Source organism: Tenrec ecaudatus, chromosome 11 (genome assembly GCF_050624435.1).
Source record: "Tenrec ecaudatus isolate mTenEca1 chromosome 11, mTenEca1.hap1, whole genome shotgun sequence".
Taxonomy (NCBI): Eukaryota; Metazoa; Chordata; class Mammalia; order Afrosoricida; family Tenrecidae; genus Tenrec; species Tenrec ecaudatus.
Window position 1 is genome coordinate 8,192,715 of NC_134540.1, and position 19,616 is coordinate 8,212,330.

The following is a 19,616-nucleotide window of genomic DNA, read 5'->3' on the forward strand; positions in this document are numbered from 1 at the left end:
ATGTGAATTCTGTTCTAACAAGCAAAGAGAGCCATGGAAAGCCCATGGTGGGGGGTGGGGGCAGAGAGCCAGGTAAGGAAAGCAAAGTTTCAGAACTGCTTGCTGGTTCCTGGTTTCCATGAGCATGCCTACCAGGCAAGGATTTACAAAATCATATGTACACCTCAGGCTGCTGGGCCTGCAATTCCTGTTAGTTTTCCAACAACGCTGAAAGAGCCCTTACTTTCTGTGGACGTATGCGGAAAGTGGAATCTAAACGAAGAGTCGATTTTGCAACACTTGCGGAGATTGATGGCTACTGGACGGGCCGGGGAAGTGGGTGGGAAGAGTATGACTTTGGGAATTAGTCCCGTGAGGCTTAACTCTGAGTCCAACATGGAAATAACGACTTACTGTTTAGTCAACTCGCTTTCAGGAGCAAATTTATATCTGAGCTCACCTATGGTTCCCCAGCAGCCCTGGTGACATCGTGGTTAAGCATGGGGCTGGGCTCCACAAGGCCACTCTGCAGGGGCAAGATGGGGTTTTCTACTCCCATAAAGAGTACAGTCACGGGAGCAGTTCTACCCTGTCCTATAGGGTCACTGTGAGTTGTCCTTGACTCAGTGGTGGGAGTTTGGTCCTTTTTGGAAGGGTCACACCAAATCTATGTGATGAATGCTATTCAGAAATCCAAATCCACTGCCATCAAGTCGATGTGACCCTGTAGGACAGAGAAAACTGTCCTTTGTGGGTTTCCGAGGCTGTCAGTCTTTATGGGAACAGAAAGAAAGTCTCATTTTTCTCCAAGGAGCAGCTGGTGGTTTCAAACTGCTGACCTGGTAGTTAGCAGACCAAGACCTCACCTGCTGTGCCACCAACTGCTCCAAGAGAGAAAGATGAGGCTTTCTACTCTTGTAAAGAGTTACAGCCTTGGGGATCCACAGGAGCTGTTGTTTCATGTTCTGTTAGGGTCACTATGAGTCGTTATGAGAATGTTAAATTCTGTTCTGTGTTGTCCCCCTTTTGATCAGGATTTTTCTATAGAACATGGTGATGTAGTTGAGCTGCTAGCTGCAAGGTCAGCAGTCAAAATCCACCAGCCACTGCGAGAGAAAGACAGAGCTTTCTACTCCCACAAAGAGTTACAGTCTTGGAAACTCACATGGGGAAGTTCGACCCTGTCCGATAGGGTTACTATGAGTTGGCATTAATTGGATGGAGGTGTGTTTGGTTTGGTTTTTATCAAAATGTTCAGTAATGCTAGATGGGCACCATCTAGTTTTCCTGTTCTCATGACAAAGGAGGCAGTTGTGGATGGCAGCAATTACACATCCCATTTCCTTCTGCTGTTCTGGATTCTCTTTTTCTCTGCTGCTTTAGAAGAACAGAGATGAATTGCACTTTGGATGGCTGCTTGTTAGCTTTCAGGAGCCCAAGAACAATGCCATACCTTTTCCTTCACTTTTCAAGTCAGTGGGGAAAAAAAGAATAAACCTGAATTTCAAATGGAAGGGTTTATTGAGAGCCAAAATTCAGAACTGGTCAGGAGTATCAGCTCAGACTAAAGCTGTGAGCTATCCCGGTTATTAGGAGTGTGCTTAGAATTTTGGAGTTAAAAAGAATTACTGCTTTCAGAAAAGCGTCATAAAAATCAGCTAAAAAAACTGGTGTTCTCCCTAAATAGCGCCTGCCTCTAGAAGCTGTTTTTGTTTTTAAATTCCAATTTTTGTGCGCATTTGCAATCATTTTTAAGCACACCATTATAAGTACTGGTGTAGTATCTTTATTTTATGGAACCCCTACTGCATGGCAGCTTTACATTCTAGGAGATACCAAAATAAATTAAATATAATGCGTTATCAAGGATTCAGAATATCCTTGCTTGGTGCAAAAAACAAGGGTGAGCCTGAAATCTGGTGGGGCTACAGAACATGAAGTGGCTAACACTACCAAAGGCAGTCAAGGGGGACAAAAACAACAACTCTGTCTTGGAAGAGTGAGGAAATGACGTGAAGGCCACACCTGACTACCTCTGGCTTCAGAAGAGAGGAGAATCCAACTGCCCGCTAGCCCAAGGCCGATTGCCACAAGACCCTGGTCAGCCACGCGGCCAACTCCCATCTCTCTTTACCCTGTTCTGAAACCAGCCATCCCTCCCTTGACTCGACTCCTCTGCTGGTTTGATAGCTCACTACAATGGCCACTTGGAATTCACAGATAATACCTGTGATTATGGAGATTTATTATGAGAGTAAGTAGGTTACAAAAGGCTACGGATACAGTTCTTTGGTTTGTAGAGCCTCATCTCAGCCATGCTGGTCCTCGCACTGTCAGTTACACCATCACTTGGCCTCCGCCTCTGCCTGCTCTCTCACATGGTCTTGGCGGCTTCTCTGCTCTGTCTCATGGCACTGGTGCTGTGCCTGTGTCCAGCTGTTGCCTCCACCACTTCAGACGCATGCGTTGCTGGTTGCTCATCTTCTGTGATGGCCAAGGGACTCCTTCCTTTCTGCTTCTGAGTTGGCTCACTCTTCGACCCACTAATCCTCTCCGTGAGAGTTTCACACACCCACTTTGCATGATCTCACCCAATCACGATGTGGAGTTACAGAGATGGTCCACAGAGGAGCCATGCCAAGCCATTTCATTTCACTACGAATAGGGGCCGCAGAATGCTCCTGAGAAGCGAGGATGGCTAGACAACATCTCATGTACTTTGGGACCTGTCTCTGGTGAAGGACGTCAGTCACCCTTGGTGGAGCAGAGGGGCAGTGACAAAGAGGAAGAGTGTGGCCCGAGGGCAACAATGGGCTCCAGCATAGCCAGGGCTGTGAGGAAGGCGCCGGGCGGGCAGTGTTTCCTTCTGCTGTGCATTGGTCACTGGGTCACAACCTACCGAAGGGCACTTAACAACACAGCACCTGGATTTCCATCCTCACTAGGCCCTGTCTGTACAACTCCAAAGAAATCCACTTTGCCTGGAATTGAAGAATGTTCTGGTATATTTTTGTCCCAATTAGAAAAAAATACATGAACAACAATGATGACAAGAAAAAAATGCCCTAGAATTGAATATGGTGACAATTGTACAATTCTTCTTGAGATGACTGAATTGTATGGCATGTGGATGAAGTGCTAATAAAATTGTTAAAAAGGAAGAAAAACACTTAGTTGAGTGCCCCATATTTTCTCAAGGACTTGAATATTGTTTCTTTTTTCTTGAGTTCAAGTATGGTATCTAAATGTTAATAGTAGTTTCCAAGCAGGCCAGAATGATTTTTTGTGGTAAGAATTTTGTAAAAATCAAACAAACAACAACCCAGCATTGCTTATTATATTTGTGCTAATTCTAAAGAGATTTACAGAAAACCCTCAATTTATTCCTAGATTAGGATCCAGTCCAGTAAATATTGGGTCACTATCCCTGAGGTCAGAGGTTCAAATTCACCAGCTGGGAAATGGCAGTAAGAAGAGGCTATCCTGATTTACAGCCTCAGAAACCCTACATAGGGACATCAGGAGTTGGAATCAATTCTATGGCAGTGGGTTAGGCTTTGATCGGGTTGCCCTTTTATGAACCAATACTAAAATAGTTTTCATTTTTAATGTTTATGAACACCTCATGAAGATTTTGTTACGATTATCAAATGAAATATTTGATATGAGTTTTTTGTTTTCTGTTTCAATAATTTCCGATAGAGACGCCCCTGGTGGCTTAGGGATCAGGCGTTGGGCTGCTAACCACAAGGTGAACAGTTCGAAACCATCAGTGGCTCCTCGTTAGAAAGACGAGGCTCTCTACTCTTGTAAAGAGTTATCGTTTCGGAAACCCAGAGAGGCAGTTCTGCCCTGCTCGATAGGGTCGCGGAGTTGGCGTGGGCACCATGCGGTGTTTGCATATATATATAGTTAAAATTTCCCATAGTTTATGCATTTTTAATGCTTTTAAAATGCATGGTCTGCGAATTTGGAGGATTTTAATACAGATTCCAAGAATCAGATTGGCCTCTTTTTGACGTTCTTAGACGGATACATAACAGCCACTCACAATGAATGAATCATAGAACACTGGAATCTGGAACACTTGCCTTTATTTGTGCGCCCCTCCAGCGCCCCATCAGGACGTGCTTCAGGAGCTCGGGTCTGGAAGCCTCAAGAGGGACCAGGACGAGGTTTGGGCCTCCCCAGGATGTGCGAGTCCTTGGGGCTGGCTCCGTGACCCAATCAAAACAAGCCTCGTCCCGCGCCCTGGGGAAGTGGGCAGCTTAAAAACCCTCACCTTGGGTTTCCCTGCGCTCCGCAGAGCGCAGCCCACAGACGCCCAGGGCATTCGCCCGGGGTGAACTCGGGGCGGGCCGAGTAGGGGGCGGTTGCCAGGCAACGCGGCCGCGCTCCTCCCTGACCTGGGCGGGGCCTGAGCGAGCAGGCAGCCGTGCGGGGGGCGGGTCTTGGGCGGGTCCGCCGGACAGAGGGCGGGGCTTCGAGCAGCCCAGGCCGGGCAGTCGGCAGCTCTGTGCCCCGTGCGCCCAGCGCCGTCCGGTCAGCCCGGGGCGCTGGCTCCTCCCGGGCACCAGCTTGCTGGCAAGGCCGCGAGGCGGGGACCCACTTGGGGTCGCTGGAGGGTGGAGGCGACCCCCTTTGGGTCGCAGGGAGGTCCGTGATCTACCTGGAGAGCCTGCAGCTGAATCGGAGCTGCAGCTGCTCCGGGCGGTGCGCGCCGAGGTCCCCAGTCTCGGAGACTAGGTGAGTGCGCCGGGGGACCCGCTCTCCTCGGGGACCAGCGGGGCGGAGGGCGCGGGCTGCGCCGGCTGACCGCGTCTGTCCGCCGGGCGAGCCCTTAGGTTCCTTTCCGTCCAGCTCAGGCGCGTCCAGGACCCTCCCGGGGCGTAGTTGGGCTGCAGGACCGGGGGTCGAGGAGCGGGCCAATCGCGAGCGCTTTGTCCCTCCGCCCCTCTGCCGCTCGGAATCCCGGCCGGCGCCTGCCCACCTGTTGGCACGCTGCGCTCGCCTGGTGCCCTCGCCAGCCTTCCCTCCCTTCCTCCCCGCGCTATCGCCCCCGGGGAGGGCGTGTGCTTGAAGATCCTTTGAAAAGGCAGCTTCCAGCGGGAAACGGACGGTATTCCAGGGACGCTATCCTGGGCTCCGGTGGACGAGTCCCTGGAAGGAGAGCGCTGCACCGGGGGTGGGGCGGACGAAGGTTTGGGGTGGCGGCGTCCTCTTACCATCTGCTCCCGCCCGCGTGGACCGGGCAGTAAGTTAGAGCCACGCAGGACCTACCCCGGGCTGGGCGACACTGTTGGGCTTGGAGAATGTACCTTTTAAAGGAACTTTTGCTCCTCTTGGTAGTTGGGCAACTGCTAGCCGCAGGGTAAGCAGTTCGAACCCATGCAGCCTCTCCCCCTCTCCCCTCCCCCCGAAAAAAAACACCACATTGAGGCGGTCGGAATGAGCTATAGCCGCAGAAACCCGCCGGGGCAGTTCTACTCTTTGTCCTCTAGGGTCGCTGGGAGTCAGAATGGACTGGAGGGCAGGGAATTGTTTTTGTTTGCTTGTTTGTGTTTCCCAAGGGGGTCCTATTTCAGGAGAAAGACTGTAGGGGGAGGGGTCGCGCCTCACTTGATTTGAGGGAGCACATAGACAGGATTGCTTTGTTGGGTTTCTGTTCTTGTGCTGAAGGGCGGGGGGGGGGGCGGCGTTGGAGGATGGGGCGGCGCGGCAGGGCGGGGGGTGGGGGTGGCGGGAGGGGGGTTGTTGGCTGGCCAGACCCAGGAAGGTTTAAACCCAAGCCCAAATCAGGTGACCATTGCTGGCCGGCTCCCCATCAGACTGCGACTGGTACCTCCCTCCATGTGAAATAAGTGAATAAATAAGTAGACAAATAAAAACCAACTAAAATAAACAGAACCATCTCTGTTAGATGTTTCTCAGCCCTTGATCAATCCTGTTGGATAAATAGAAAGATCACTTTAATTCATGCAGTGCTGTCTATCAGCCCTGTGCAGCTCTTGTCCCAGCCCCCCAGGCTTTCTCTGCAGGGTGCCAGCCTCCCATTCTACCTTTGCCTGGTGTTTTTTACCACCCTCTTAACCCCTTCCAGCCTGCTTCTCTTTATTCAGTGTCTCACCACCCCAGACTTACTGCCCTTAGTCCAGTCTGATCCGCGGAGACCTTGTAGGACAGAGCAGACGGCCGCTGTGGATTTCTCAGGCTCACAGCCTCATCTTTCACTCTCAGAGCGACTAGTGGGTTTGACCATCCATCTTGCGTCCACTGCTCCCGTTGGACTCCTTTGGTTGCTTACCAGGAGCAGGCATTTCGCTCCTGTTTTTATTTTTCCACTTTTTCCTCTTCACCCCCACCCCCCAAACTTCCTCTCTACCTTGTTCTCTGACTGCCTGTTAATTGAGCACCTACCCCTTTCCTTTTAGACCTCGCCAGCGGAGCCTTCCCGCCCCTCTCAGCATAGTTTCAGGAGGGTGTTTCTCATTGTCCAACATTTCCCGGTGCATCAAGCTCCCCAGGCCCCAGCCTCCTCTCCCGGCCTGTTGGATTCTCTGGTTCGTGCTTGTGTGTGTGTGTGTGTGTGTGTGTGTGTGTGTGTGTATGTACATTTCTCTCCCACAGCCCTTTCTTAATCATTGCCACCTCTCTTAACAAGTGCTTTCCCCGCAGCCTGCAGCTGCCGCCGCGACAGGCAGCACAGTCCTGTGAGTTCTTCTGTGGGACCTTGTGATGCTGCCACCCCTGGTCCCCCACGTTCTTGTTCCCGGCAGGCAGGCAGGCCCTCCCCTCCCTGCAAGAGCTCTTAGTTTCTGAATGCCTCCGGTTTTGATGTGGAAGTGTCAGGAAGGGGCAGGGTGCCAGCAGCTGCTTTTTTTTTTTTTTCCTTTTCTTTCCCTGGGAGGACCATGGCTTTAAGGACTTGGCCATTTCCCACTGTGCCCCTGTGCTTGTTTGTTTCGTGTTGAAATGCGGGATACTTGATGAATATTCGTTTTAAAAAACCTGAAACTCACTGCTATCGATCAGGTTGATTCTAACTCATAGGGACCCTCTGGGACAGGGTAGAACTGCTCCTGTGGGTTTCCAAGACTGTAACTCTTTACCGGAGCAGAAAGCCTCATCTTTCTCCTGTGGAGCAGCTGGTATCCTAATAGGTTATGCGTTGGGCTGCTAAAGGCCAGACAAGCAGTTCAAAACCATCAACCGCTCCTAAGGAGAAAGATGAGGCTTTCTACTCCTGTAAAGAATTGTTAGCCTAGGAAACCCACAAGAACAGTTCTGTCCTATCCGATAGGGTTGCTATGAGTCTCAGTTGACTGGATCGATGGCAGTGAGCTTGGCTGGTGGTTTGAACTGCTGATTTTGTGGTTGGCAGTGCAACACTTAGCCACTGCACCACCAGGGCTCCTTTTAGCATTTGTGCTAAAAAATACCCCCAGACCACTCATAACAACCTGCCATCGATTCGATCCAGACTCATAGCGACCCGATAGGGCAGGGGAGAACAGTCCCTGTCGGTTTCTGGATAGCCTTTCTCCCGAGGGGCTGCTGAATTCAGAGTTTGAACTGCCCACCTCGTAGTATAGTAGCCCTAGTGCTGACCTGGTGGAGGGTGTAGGCCGAGCCACAGCTTTTGTTTCTTTGAGGGTATCTATAGGACCCCACTTTAGTACTGAGTAAGGAACCCTGGTGGCATAGTGGTTGCACTCTGGGCCGTGATCCTCAAGGTCCGAGGTTCGAAACCACCAGCCACTAGGCGGGAGACAGGCTGGACTCTCTACTCCTGGAAAGAGTTGTAGTCTTGGAAACCCACAGGGGCAGTTCCACCCTGCTGTGTAGGGTCGCCGTGAGTCGGCATCGACTTGGTGCCAGGGCATTTGGCTTTCTGGTTTAGTACTGGGTGTGAACCAAGCCGTACTCTTTGTTTTCCTTGGGTACATAGTGGCACCACCATGCAGTTCTGCACACCTGCGCCCACGTGGCCGGAGAGGGCGACCTCTGTTCTCCTGACTGAGCTTTTGTAGAAGCCAGAAGACATGCCTTTGGGACGTCTTTGGTTTGTTTCTAGCTTTGGACCCTGCATTTGGCTCACCTCGGCCTGACCCTCAGATTTAGGGCTGAACAGCCGCCACCACTTGAGACATCATTGCCTTGGCATTTCATGTGCTTCTGAGGGACTTTGCAGCGAATTGCAGAATCCAGGTCGTCAGGGAACATGCCTGTGTTAGGCAGAGTTCTCTAGAGAAACAAAACCAGGACTTAAAGTTAGATAAGTAGATAGACAGGTTTATACAGCGATAAGGACTGTAACAGCTAATTAGGCCACACAGCTGTACAGAGGGCTCAGTTCAACACACTTCCATGGAGCAGGTAATATACTGGAAGTCCTTTAACTTACATGGACTGCCATGTCCAAGCTTACGGAAACAGACACCTGAGTCTTCTCTCAGATAAGGCAGGCAGAGTCTACCTGAAAGCAACAAACAGCAGGTGGGACAGCAAGAGTCAGTAGCCTGGGAGCTTAGTAAAGCAGGCCCTGATGGGATCTGGAACTCCCGGGCACAACCGGATGCACCAGCCTCAAGCTCAAGCCGCGTACGCACCAGCAGCATGGCAAAGCAGCTCTTGGAAGTAGCCTCCAGCTCTAGACACATGATCCCGGGTTGGCTTGGCCCACAGGTAGTGTTGTACACAGGTTGAGGCAGAGAAGCAGCTAAAGCAGCAGCATGCTGGTCTGATCACCGGGGAGACAGGGGTGGACCTTGCAGAGCCATTTAACTCGCCCTCCAATCAAGTTGTGACCTGATTAAACTCCACCCACATGTTCCTATTGGCCTAGTTGGCACAAAAAACCTAACTATCCCAATACCCAAGGGAGGAGTGGAGGGTGAAAATGTAGCGGGGTAGCATCTTGGAAGAGTTGGCTATTTGGGACTTCTTCAATCCCTAACTCCTTGGAATGAGTCTGGTATTAATTCTTACAAAACACCTGTTCCCCAAAAGATTTACAGCCTTTGAAAGCCCTGTGTATTGGGTTGCTTTGAATCTGAATTGAATGGATAGTTTTTGTTTTTAATAATATTCTGTAGAAGGAGGCCTGGTGGTGCTGTGGGGTAAGCACCAACTTGCGAACCGCTGGATGAGCCCACCAGCCACCCCACTGTACAGGAGGAAAATGAGGCTGTCTGCATCCGTAACGATTTACAGCCCTGGAGACTGTCTGCACAGGGTCTCCACTCGTTGAAATCGACTCGATGGCACACAGATGCCTCTGTAGGACAGAGGAGAAGCCCTGCTAACTCAAAGGATCGTGATTGGAAGTCTTCTCAGAAGACAGGCCTAGAGGTCCACTCTGCTTCAGAGACAGTTCAAGGGCAGACAGCCTCATCTTTTTCCTGGGGTACGGCTGGAGGGTTTGCACCTCTGACCCTGCAGTTAGCAGGCCCAGTGCTTAGCCTGCCATGCCTCCAGGACTTGTCCTGACTGACTCCCAGAGTGCTAGTAAAGTTAGTCACCTTGATGTCCCTGGAAGGGACCTTATGTTCCACTGATAAGGAAATGGAACCGTATCGCCATGGTGACCCGGTAGGATGGAGGAATGGCCTTAGAAGCACTGTCTTCCAACTTGGAGTCCAAGCCTGGACACCATGACGTGGCCCCTAGTATCTTAGTGAGTTACGTGGCTCTGCATGGCTTATAAACTGAACCTGGGCTGCCCTCCTGAGTCAGGGGAAGGGCTCGCTCACAGATTTTAGTGGTTTAGTTTAGTGTTCTTTTTGTTTATGTGTGCGTGTGTGTAAAGCTCTCTGTTTGGAAAATGTTTCTTTTTGAGGCATGTAATGGCATATGAACTGGAATGTTGTAGAAGGGATGTTTGTATCTGCAGAATCACCAAAATCACGCCGCTATGCAGAGGCGGGCTGCATGCGAACGTGGCAGCTTCCGAATCCGTCACCGGAATGTGTGTCTGTGTTTTCCTCTTGGGGCGAGGAAGGCATCCGTAGAACGTGCTTACATGGCTGCCTTCATCTTAGCATCGGAACTCCAAGTGCAGGGGACGGCGGGAGAGAGTCTCCCTTTCACTTGGGACAGCGAAAAGAGGAAGGCCCTCGAGGAGATGGGTGGACCCAGTGGCTGCACCCATGGGCTCAGGCACAGGAACGATTGTGCGGATGGCGCAGGACCGGACAGTGTTTCGTTCTGTTGGGCACAGAGTCGCTATGGGTCGGAACTGACTTGTTGACCCCCAACTACAACAACAACAACCACAGCCATTCATAAGCAGCCCAACTTTACACCACAGGGCTTCTTAGGTCAAGAAGGTTGGAATGGAATGAGTTAAGCATCATCATGGGTGAACAGTGCCATCCAGATTCCCTGAAGGTTGAGTTGCGAAGGATTAAACGGAAGGGAGGATGGATCTGGGGGTCAGCAGCCCCACACTTAACCCATTGGGCCACCAGCTCTAGGTTGTATGTAGTAGCTCACTTCCATTGAGTCAATTCGGACTCATCACAAGCCTAGAGGACAGGGTAGAACTGCCTCTGGTTTTCGGAGATTGTAAATGGAGTAGAAAGACTCCTCTTCCTCCTGAGAAGCGGCTGGTGGTTTCGAACTGCTGACCTTTCCGTTAGCAGCCCAACATGTAACCACTATACCACCACCAGGGCTCCTCCTCGGATGAGAGGAGTAGACATATCCTCTTTGAGAGAATTAAGAAGACTCAAGTTTAAGTCACTCGCTTAATTCAGTTAAGTCGTTGCGCTCTGTGGTTTTCAGGAGGATTGTTGTAACTGAATTTGAGGTTAGGTCTTACTGCTCCCCAGTTACACTTGGAGCCCTGGTGACACAGAGGGTTAAGCACTGGCCTGCTAACCGTAAGGTGAGTGGTCCGAGTCCACCAGGCACGCTGAGTGAGAAAGACGAGGCAGTCTACTCCGGTGCAGGTTTACAGCCTGGGAAACCACCCACCGGACAGGTCTCCTCAGTCCTATAGGGTCACCGAGTCGGAATCAACAGCAGTGGGATTAACACATTTGCAGCAATGGAGGCTCCAGCAGTGTCCGCGGGGTAAGCCACATATTAAGGGCTGCCGCTGATTTAAATTCAGGGGTGTCTTGCTCCGCGTGCTTTTACGAGGGGGGGCGGGTCCTCAAAAGCTCCAGGGGCAATGGAGTGAAAAGATAGTGGGAAAGTCCCATCCTATGTGGCCGTCTGCTCAGCCCAAAGGGTCAAAACCGTGGAGCTGTCCTGAGATAGGAGAGGATTTGCTGACGGCAGGCAGGTCACACATCAGAGGAGTGGCCGCAGGTGGTGCTGGGAGGCTGCCCCAAGTTCCCTGTGTAGCCTGATTCACTTCGCTTCCCACTCTGATTGTGACTGAGGGGCTCCCCCCACCGCATCAGACATTGGTCACGATTTGCTGTGGCCTGGATGTCAGCCTCGTCTGTGAGTGAGGGCCCATCCTGTGACGCCTGGTCAGAAGGTCTGCGCTGGAGGACTGTTACCTAACCTGGCCAAGATTTTCTGGGTGATACTGACCTCCAGCTGGGCCTTCCTGGAGGCAGGAGCAGCCTGTCTGTGTGGGCTAAGTCAGAATACGCACTGCCATCGAATCGATTCCAACTCGGCTACCCTGTAGGACAGGGTCGAACTGCCCCTGTAGGTTTCTGAGGCTGGTAGTTTTGAACGGCTGACTCCACCGCACCACTAGGGCACCTGAAACAAGAAGACAGACATATCTCGTGTGCCTGACTCAAAGCTACCATCTGTTCTAGATCTGGCTCTCTAGAACTGGCCTGAAACGCTCCCACCATTGTGCTGCCGTGGGATCAGGAGCCCTGGTGGCATCATGTTGCCCTGCCAACCGTGCGTTCGGGGATTCGAACCCACCAACCACTCCGTAGGAGGAAGATGAGGCTTTCCACATCCTCTGCTGAGTTTGGCTTGAATTGTTGGCAGCTCCCACTCAATGGACCGCTGGAGCCATTGTGGAAGGATCTTCAGCAAGATTTTACTGGCATGTGAGAGTAATGATACTATTCTATAATTTGTGCATTCTGTTGGGCCACCTTGTTTGGCGTGGGTACACAGGGATCTCCTCCAGGCTGTTGGCCAGGTGGTCTACATTTTCTGGCGTATGTGCTTGCAGAGCTTCATCAGCTGGTTGAAACATTTCCCTTGGTATTCCATGATTCCTGGAGCTTTGTTTTCGGCTAACGCCTTCAGTGCTGCTTGGACTTCCTCCTTCAGTACCGTCGCTTCTTGATCATGTGCTACCTCTCCAAATGGTTGAGTGTCAACTAGTTCTTTTTGATACAGCGACTCTGGGCATCTCTTCCATCATCTTTTGTTGCTTCTTGCATTTGTTATATTTTGTCGATAGCCGCTGAATTCACTGCATCAAGTTTAATTCATTTCAACCCTATAGGATGGCAGAGCTCTGCACCTGTGGGTTTCCAAGACTGTAGCTCCTCTGGGAGTAGAAAGCTTGGGGTCTTTCTCTAGAGAACGATTTGGTGGTTTCGAATCGCCGGTGGTTTTGAAGTGACCTTGTGGTTAGCGGCCCAGTGTGTAACCACTGTGCCATCAGGGCTCCTGTTTGGCTCATAGAATTTTCTAAAAGTGCAACGCAAGGCTTGAAGTTTTTCTTCAGCAATTTCAGCTTGATATGTTTGGGGCGTATTCTTGCATTTTGGATTTCTGACCACACGTGTTTGCCCGTTCCTTTACAATACTTCTCGGTTCAGCTCTTTGGCGTCATCATTTCTCCCATTTGCTTTAGCTAATCTGTGATCAAGAGCGAGTTGCCGTCTCTTCTAACATGCACCTCGATCTTTCTTTGCTCTCCTGTCTTTTTAAAATGATCCTTTGCTTCCTTCATGCATGATGTTCTTGATGTCCTCCCACGGCTTGTGAGCTCTTCTGCCAGCAGTGTTCAATGAGTCAAACCTGTTCTTGAGATGGTCTCGAAATTCAGGCGGGGTACACGTAGGGTCACAGTTTGGCTCTCCTGGACTTTAAAAAATCTTCTTCAGCTCAGCTTCAACCTGAACTTACATAGGAGCAATTGATGGTCTGTTCCACAATCAGCCCCTGGCCTGGCTTTAGCTGTTGATACGGAGTTTCTCTCCCATCTCTTCTCACAGTCGCAGTCAGTTTGATTTCTGTGCATTTCATCTGTAGAAGCCCGTGTGTTGTTGAAAAAAGGTATCTGCGATGAAGAAGTCGTTGGTCTTGCAAAATTCTGTGATCGCCAGCTTCGTTTCAATCACCAAGACCATATTTTCCAACTACTGTTCCTTCCTCTGTTTCCAACGTTTGCATTCCAATCGCCGATAATTGTCAATGTATCTTGATGGCGTATTCGATCAATTTCAGACTGGAGACGCTGCTAGAGCTCCATGTCTTCATCACTAGCTTTGGTGACATGATTGGTGGACTGCTTGCATGTCCTGTGTGCTTTTAGATTTTCCTATCAAATCCAGCCCCTTTCTGCCACGAAGGCCTGGGCTGTGGATCTTTATTTGGTCAACATTTTTCATGACTCCCAATTTTCCTAGATTCATACTTTCTACGTTCCAAGTTCTGACTATTAATAGATGTTTACAGATGTTTCTTCTCATTTTGAGTCCGGCCCTATCAGCAAATGAAGCTCTTCATCGACGCCATTGTGGTCGAGTTAGATTTGTCATCTCAGAAACGCTACGTAAGATCCCTATGGATTGATATCAACTCACTGTAGTGGGTTTGGTTGGGTTGGCACAATAAAAGAGGAGCTGTGGTGTTGTAGTGGGGTTATGCATTGGGCTGCTCACCTCCAGGTTGACAGTTAAAGACCCGCAGCCACTCTGCAGAAGAGAGATAATGCTGTCTACTCCCATAAAACACTTATGTCAGAAATCCAAAGGGGCAGCTTCACTCTGCCCTGTAGGGCTGCTCTGAGTTGGAATCGACTCGATGGCAGTAGGGTTTGGTTTGGTGACAGCAGACGCGTGAGCTTTGGCAATATCACCAGTGTCTTAGATCGAGTTCTCCAGAGAAGCAAAATCAGTAACACTAGCATGTGTTTGTATAAAGAAAGAGACTTCTATCAAGACATGGCTTACACAGTTGTAGAAAGTGGTAAGTACAGGCCAGTTCAAGCCAGGCTTCCCCTGACTTGTGAAAGCTGGCAAACAGGAAGCAGGAGGATGAATGAAGCAGAGACAGCAGGGGGCACAGGCTGGTGGATGCAGAGATCCGAACTCAGCTGAATGAATCCACCATCTGTAGATGGCTGTTTGCTCCTGGGATCAGCAGGCGATGCAACAGAAGATCCAGGCAGACACAGCTCTAGCTCCAGCAGAAAGCGAAGAGTCAAAGAGGATTCGACTCTGCTCGGGCTCTCTTACAAAAGGCTACATCCAAGGAGATGTCATCAGGCTGTGACTTGATCGATAGGTTGGGCTTGACCCCTACTCCTTAGCCAGGAGTGTCTAGTTGACAGGATTCCTAACCCTGACAGCCAGATTGTGTTGTGTTTTGTGAGGCAGAAGGTGCTGGGATGCTCGACCCCCCCCCTCGCATCTCTTCTGGCCTCAGTGCAGGTCTCCACACAGCACAGCCCTGTGTCCTGATGGTAACACTTCTGTCTTCTAGCATCTACCCCACAGCACTGCCGTTCCAACTCACAGAGACCCCATAGGACAGCGTGAAACTACCTCTTAGGGTTTCTGAGCAGACAGCCTCATTTTGCTCCTATGGAGCGGCTGGTGGGTTTGAGTCGCCAACCCTGTGGTTAGCAGCCCAACTCCTCACCCACTATGTCACCAGGGCTGCTTGGATGGTAGCATGCTGTCGATCATGTGTCTCTAACCATGAGTCGGCAGAAGGTATAACCACATCTGCATCATGCGTGCCGTAATGATCCCTTCCACCTTTGCTGGTTGCTGGATTCACTCCACAAATATCAGGACCCTCCTTTATACCTCTTCTGGAGCTCGAAACCGTAAGTGCGACGCACGCTTCCCCCATCAGTGGGTGCGAAGGCTTACTTGGGTTTGTGCTTCACCGCCGACGCCATTTCTCTGCCCGTTATTTTGGGTGACATCATTCCTGGGCTTGTAATCATGGAGTATGTAGGCTTCACTGGCACCTCCCTGAACCCTGCTGAGATTAATTAAATCAAACCCCATGCAACGCTTTTTACGCTGAGATATCCTGACACGTTATTAAAATTGAGTTTGCCCTAAGATGGGAATACATGCCCTCAGAATGAACACACGGATGACCTGTTTGCAGTCTTTCTGCTCCCGAGGCTTCGAGCCCATTGGCAAGGCCTCCCTGCGCAGACAGATTGTCAGAAGCAGAAATCCGTCCAGTTGGCTCTCAAGCTGATGGTTTGTCCCTTTCTGTGGAGACATGAGATTATGGTTGGGGTGTGTGTTTTCCTTCCCTGGTTCACAAGCCTGTTGGCAGAGCGATTGCCCAGTGGGCTGCCCATCAAGGCCAGCAGTTCGGCACCACCAGGCACTCTGTGTGAGAAAGATCCAGCTTTCTACTCCCACGAAGTATCACCATCTCAGAAACCCACAAGGGCAGTTGTACCCCTACCCGATTACGGGGGCTACGAGAAAGACGGAGAAAGGTGAGAAAGATTTACAGTCTTGGAAGCCCACTGGCACAGTTCGACTCTGCTCTATAGACTTGCTAGGAGTCAGGAAGACTGGATGGCAATGGGTTTTTTGGTTTTTCTTAACGTTCAATATCGTATAGGGTTGCCAGGAACTGATGTTTACCGCGAGGCTCTCCCTGGTACACTTAACTATGTATTGCAAATGGAAATGACTGATCACTGTATTTGTTCTGCTGCCCACGACTGAGCTAAAACGCACCGCTAAGGAGACTTCTGTGGGGCCAGCGCACAAGGAGTTTAGTCTTATGGTGAAACCCAGCTATCATGGTCTCCTCTGCCCAGCCCTGCTCCGGTTACCCAGCCTCCTGAATAGCGTGCACAAACGCTGCCATTCAAAGGCCCTGCCTTTGCTTAAATGTCCCAGCAGCCTTTCTGAAATAATATCCTTCAAGCCCTCTTTCGAGAGGATTTTTAAAAGAGAGAGAAAGGGAATGCATTTCTACCTGTCGAGCCAGTAATGTGGAAAAGGATTATATATTTAAAACACGAGAAGGCCAAGAAGTATGTTTCTGTTGACGAACTGTTAGCAAGTTCCCCCATGGACCCTGAAGAAAGGGGAGCTAGCTCCTCTGAGGGGGGTGTTTGTTGTGAGAACTGCCAGCCTTTCTCTGCTTGGACTTGCTTAAAATCTAAGCTCCCCGGTGATCAGCCCTTCCCAGGTCCTCTGACTGAGAAGCCTCCTTGTGTGAGTAGGCGAATCTGGACGCTGGCATCGATGTGTCACTGTGTCCTCAGGCAACTCCACCAGAACTATCGAGTCCCCTGGTTCTTAGAAACAGACACCTCCCTCTGCTTGCACTGGTCTCTGTGCCTGGCCCTGGTCAGAGGGTTCAGGAGGAGAAGGTGATGAGATTTCTGGTCCTCTTTTCTCTGGAGCTGCGAGGCCTGCAGGCCATGTGTGTTTCTGATGGCTCCACTCCCAAGTAGGAAAACAGAGCCCGCTTCCACTGCTGTGCACACGGGCCAGGAAAGCTTCCATCGGATACAGAAGGTGGTCTTGGATGAGGAAGCATGCAGCTGCTCATGCTTCGTTTCCATCGGATCTCACGCAAACTCATTGTCCTCGAGTGGATTCTGATTCATAGTGACCCTATTGGACAGGATAGAACTGCCTCTGTGAGTTTCCAAGACTAAATCTTTACAAGAGTAGAAAGCTTCATCCTCCCAAGGAGCTGATGGTGGTTTCAAACTGCTGACCTTGTGGCTAGAAGCCCAACGCATAACCACTATGCCACCAAGATGGCAGCACTCACCCTTACTGGGTAATGACCTTGAAGCAAGTTTAGCATTAGCAGACCATCCCTTTTTAACAGATATATTCACATTCGCATAGTTTAGGTCTGTACTGTGTTAAATAGTGTCTCCTTCCTGCTGCCGTTCCCACCCTCCCCCTTCTGCCCCAAATTCATGGGCTTCCTGGGAATGCCATATATATTTGTGGATGTCCTTGGTTAAGATGAAGTCATACTGGGGCAAGGTAGGTCTTAAGTCTAACATACTGTGACAGGCGTCCTCACTGAAGGAGCCCTGGTGGCGTCGAGGTTATGCCTTGGGCTGCTAGCACCAAGCTCTGGAGTTCGGAACCAACCAGTCACTCTATTGGGGAAAGATGAGGCTTTCTACTCGCATGAAGAGTTAGTTCTTGGAAACCCACAGGGGCCATTCTGCTCTTTCCTCTGGGGTCGCTGTGAGTTGGCATTGACTCTGGCAGGGAGGGAGTACTGTGATGAGGGAAGAAGCCCTGGTGGCTTAGTTTGAGCTCCTCACAAGGTCTGCCTGCATTTGCCACCACCAGCTGCTCGGCCGGAGAGTTAGTCTTGGAAAGCCATGCAGCAGTTACAGTGAGTTGGAATCAACCCGTCGTCGTCGGCAGAGAGTTTGGTTTTGTGGGTTTTTTTGTTATTGTTTTGGTGTCCTTTTGATGATGATGAGAAAAGGCACCAGGAGAGCACCATGTGATGGCCGTGGACGACGTGGGAGGGATCAGCCAGGGATACCGAGGGTTGCCAGTGGCCACCAGCCTCTAGCATGGGCAGGAAGGCTTCCTCCCTTCAAGAGCTTCAGAGAGAGCCCAGCCCTGCCGAGACCTTGACTGGTGGGATGTCTCTCCGGAACTGCTGGACACCACAGCTCTGGGTTGAAGCCACTCCGTCGTCCGGGATGCTTTGTGATGGCAGCCCTAGGAATCAGTCACAGCCCTGGTGGCGCAGGGGGTTATGCAATGGACTGCTAAGCCTAAGGTCACCTGCGTGAACCCGCTAGCTGGCCTTTGAGCGAAAGATGAGAGGCTGTCTGTTCCTGTCGAAAACGACAGCTCCGACACCCTCTGGGGCAGTTCCGAGTCAGAACCCACTCATGGCGCTGTGGTGGGTGCAAATGAGTGCTCTTATTCTTTTTAGCTGCCTTACAAAGCCTATTCACGATGACCCTCCCCGGCAGAGGCAGAACAGAATGAAGGAAATGAGGACTCACTGCTCTTGAGTCAGGGCAGAGCAACCCCCTGGGGGCTTCCGAGACCGTAACTGTTTACGGAAGTAGAAGGCCCAGTCTCGCTCCCATGGAACTGCTGGTGGTTTCGAACTGCCGACCACAGGGATGGCAGCCCAACGTGTAACCACTGCAAGACAGTGGCCTGAAAATGCGTGGAGGTGGACCCCGCACCACAGTAACCTGGGTACAGGGTCCCTGTGAGCCGGATTTGACTTCATGGCAGTAAGTTTGGGTTTGGAGTTTGGAGCCGATAGCAGAGTTACTTATGTTTCTACTATCACGACATAGGAAGGAAGTGTGTCACGCTGACTTCCGTGGGCTTTCTGAAAGCGTGGCTGTGATTAATGCAGCCAAGCCCCGTGAACAGTTCTTCTAAAGCTCGGTGGCTTATGAAGTTTCACTGCTGTTCGCCTGACTGGATTGGGACCGTGTAGGCCACTGAGAACTCCCCTGGCTGTCTCCTCCTCCGGGAGTCCCGTCCCTTTTCTGGGTTTCCTGAGTGGACGCGACTTCTCTCTTGGTTTTCACGTTCCCTTGGGGGCTGGAGGCTCTCTGAAGGGAGAGGGACGGGCCTGTCCCTGTTGTCTGGGCATTCCTGGAAAGCAGGCCTTTCCAAGCCAGCTTGAGCCTTCTCACTGTGTTATCTGCCCAGTCCCCAGGCCCGCGGTTCCAAGGAGGGACTCCTTGTGTTTGCTGGAACACTGGCCTCAGGCAGGTTTTCTAGCAGATGAGTCGGAGATAAAAAGGCCTTTGTACAAAGAGACCTGGTTCATTCAGGAGGAGGGACCCGAGCCTTTGTAATGCAAAGCAAGCGCGTCAGCCCCTCCCCCGTGCCCCAGCCTCTGCCCATTGAGAAGAAGCTGCAGGCACTTTCATCCTGTGTGGACAGGGGCTGGAGACAAAGGCCTCTGTTCTCCTCCGTGTCTCTTCCCAGCGGGAGTGGGCTCCTTCGTGAGGCTGTTTTAAGAGAGAACGGGGGTCACTGGGCGACCATTATTCCGCCCCAGGAAGATGGCCCTGGTGACTGAGCCTGTGCACAAACTCACCCACCCCGGATTCCAAAGGAATTCGCTGGGAGCACATTTCCCCTCTGGTGCAGAGTTGTTTCACAAAAACCCATTGCGATGGAGTTGATGTTGCGTTCAGCAAACCCCAAACCACGCTCACTGTCTGTGTTGACCCACAGCGACCCTATGGGACAGGGTAGAACTGCCCAGTGGGTTTCTGACACCCTAACTGTTTATGGGAGCAGAAAGCCTCATCTTTCTCCTTCGGACCTGCTGCTGGTTTCACACTGCTGACCCCAGTGCCTCACCCACCACCAAACTCACCGCTGCTGAGCCCCTTCCAGCTTTATGGAGATACCACAGGGCAGAGGAGAATGCCCTTTTTGGATTTCTGAGACTTTCAGAATCTTTAAGGGAGCAAACAGAAATCTTTCTCCCTCTGAGTAGCTGGTAGGATC

General features: G+C 51.1%; 1 protein-coding gene across 1 annotated transcript in view; it reads left to right on the forward strand.

The window, feature by feature from the left end:
- The first annotated feature begins 4,506 nt into the window (after nucleotides 1-4,506).
- The window catches only part of SPATA13 (spermatogenesis associated 13), a 137,214-nt gene continuing 122,104 nt past the window's right edge, over nucleotides 4,507-19,616 (forward strand). Inside the window, exon 1 of the mRNA XM_075562820.1 lies at nucleotides 4,507-4,725. The gene's annotated coding sequence lies outside the window, so the exon portion shown is untranslated. The remainder of the gene's footprint in view (nucleotides 4,726-19,616) is intronic.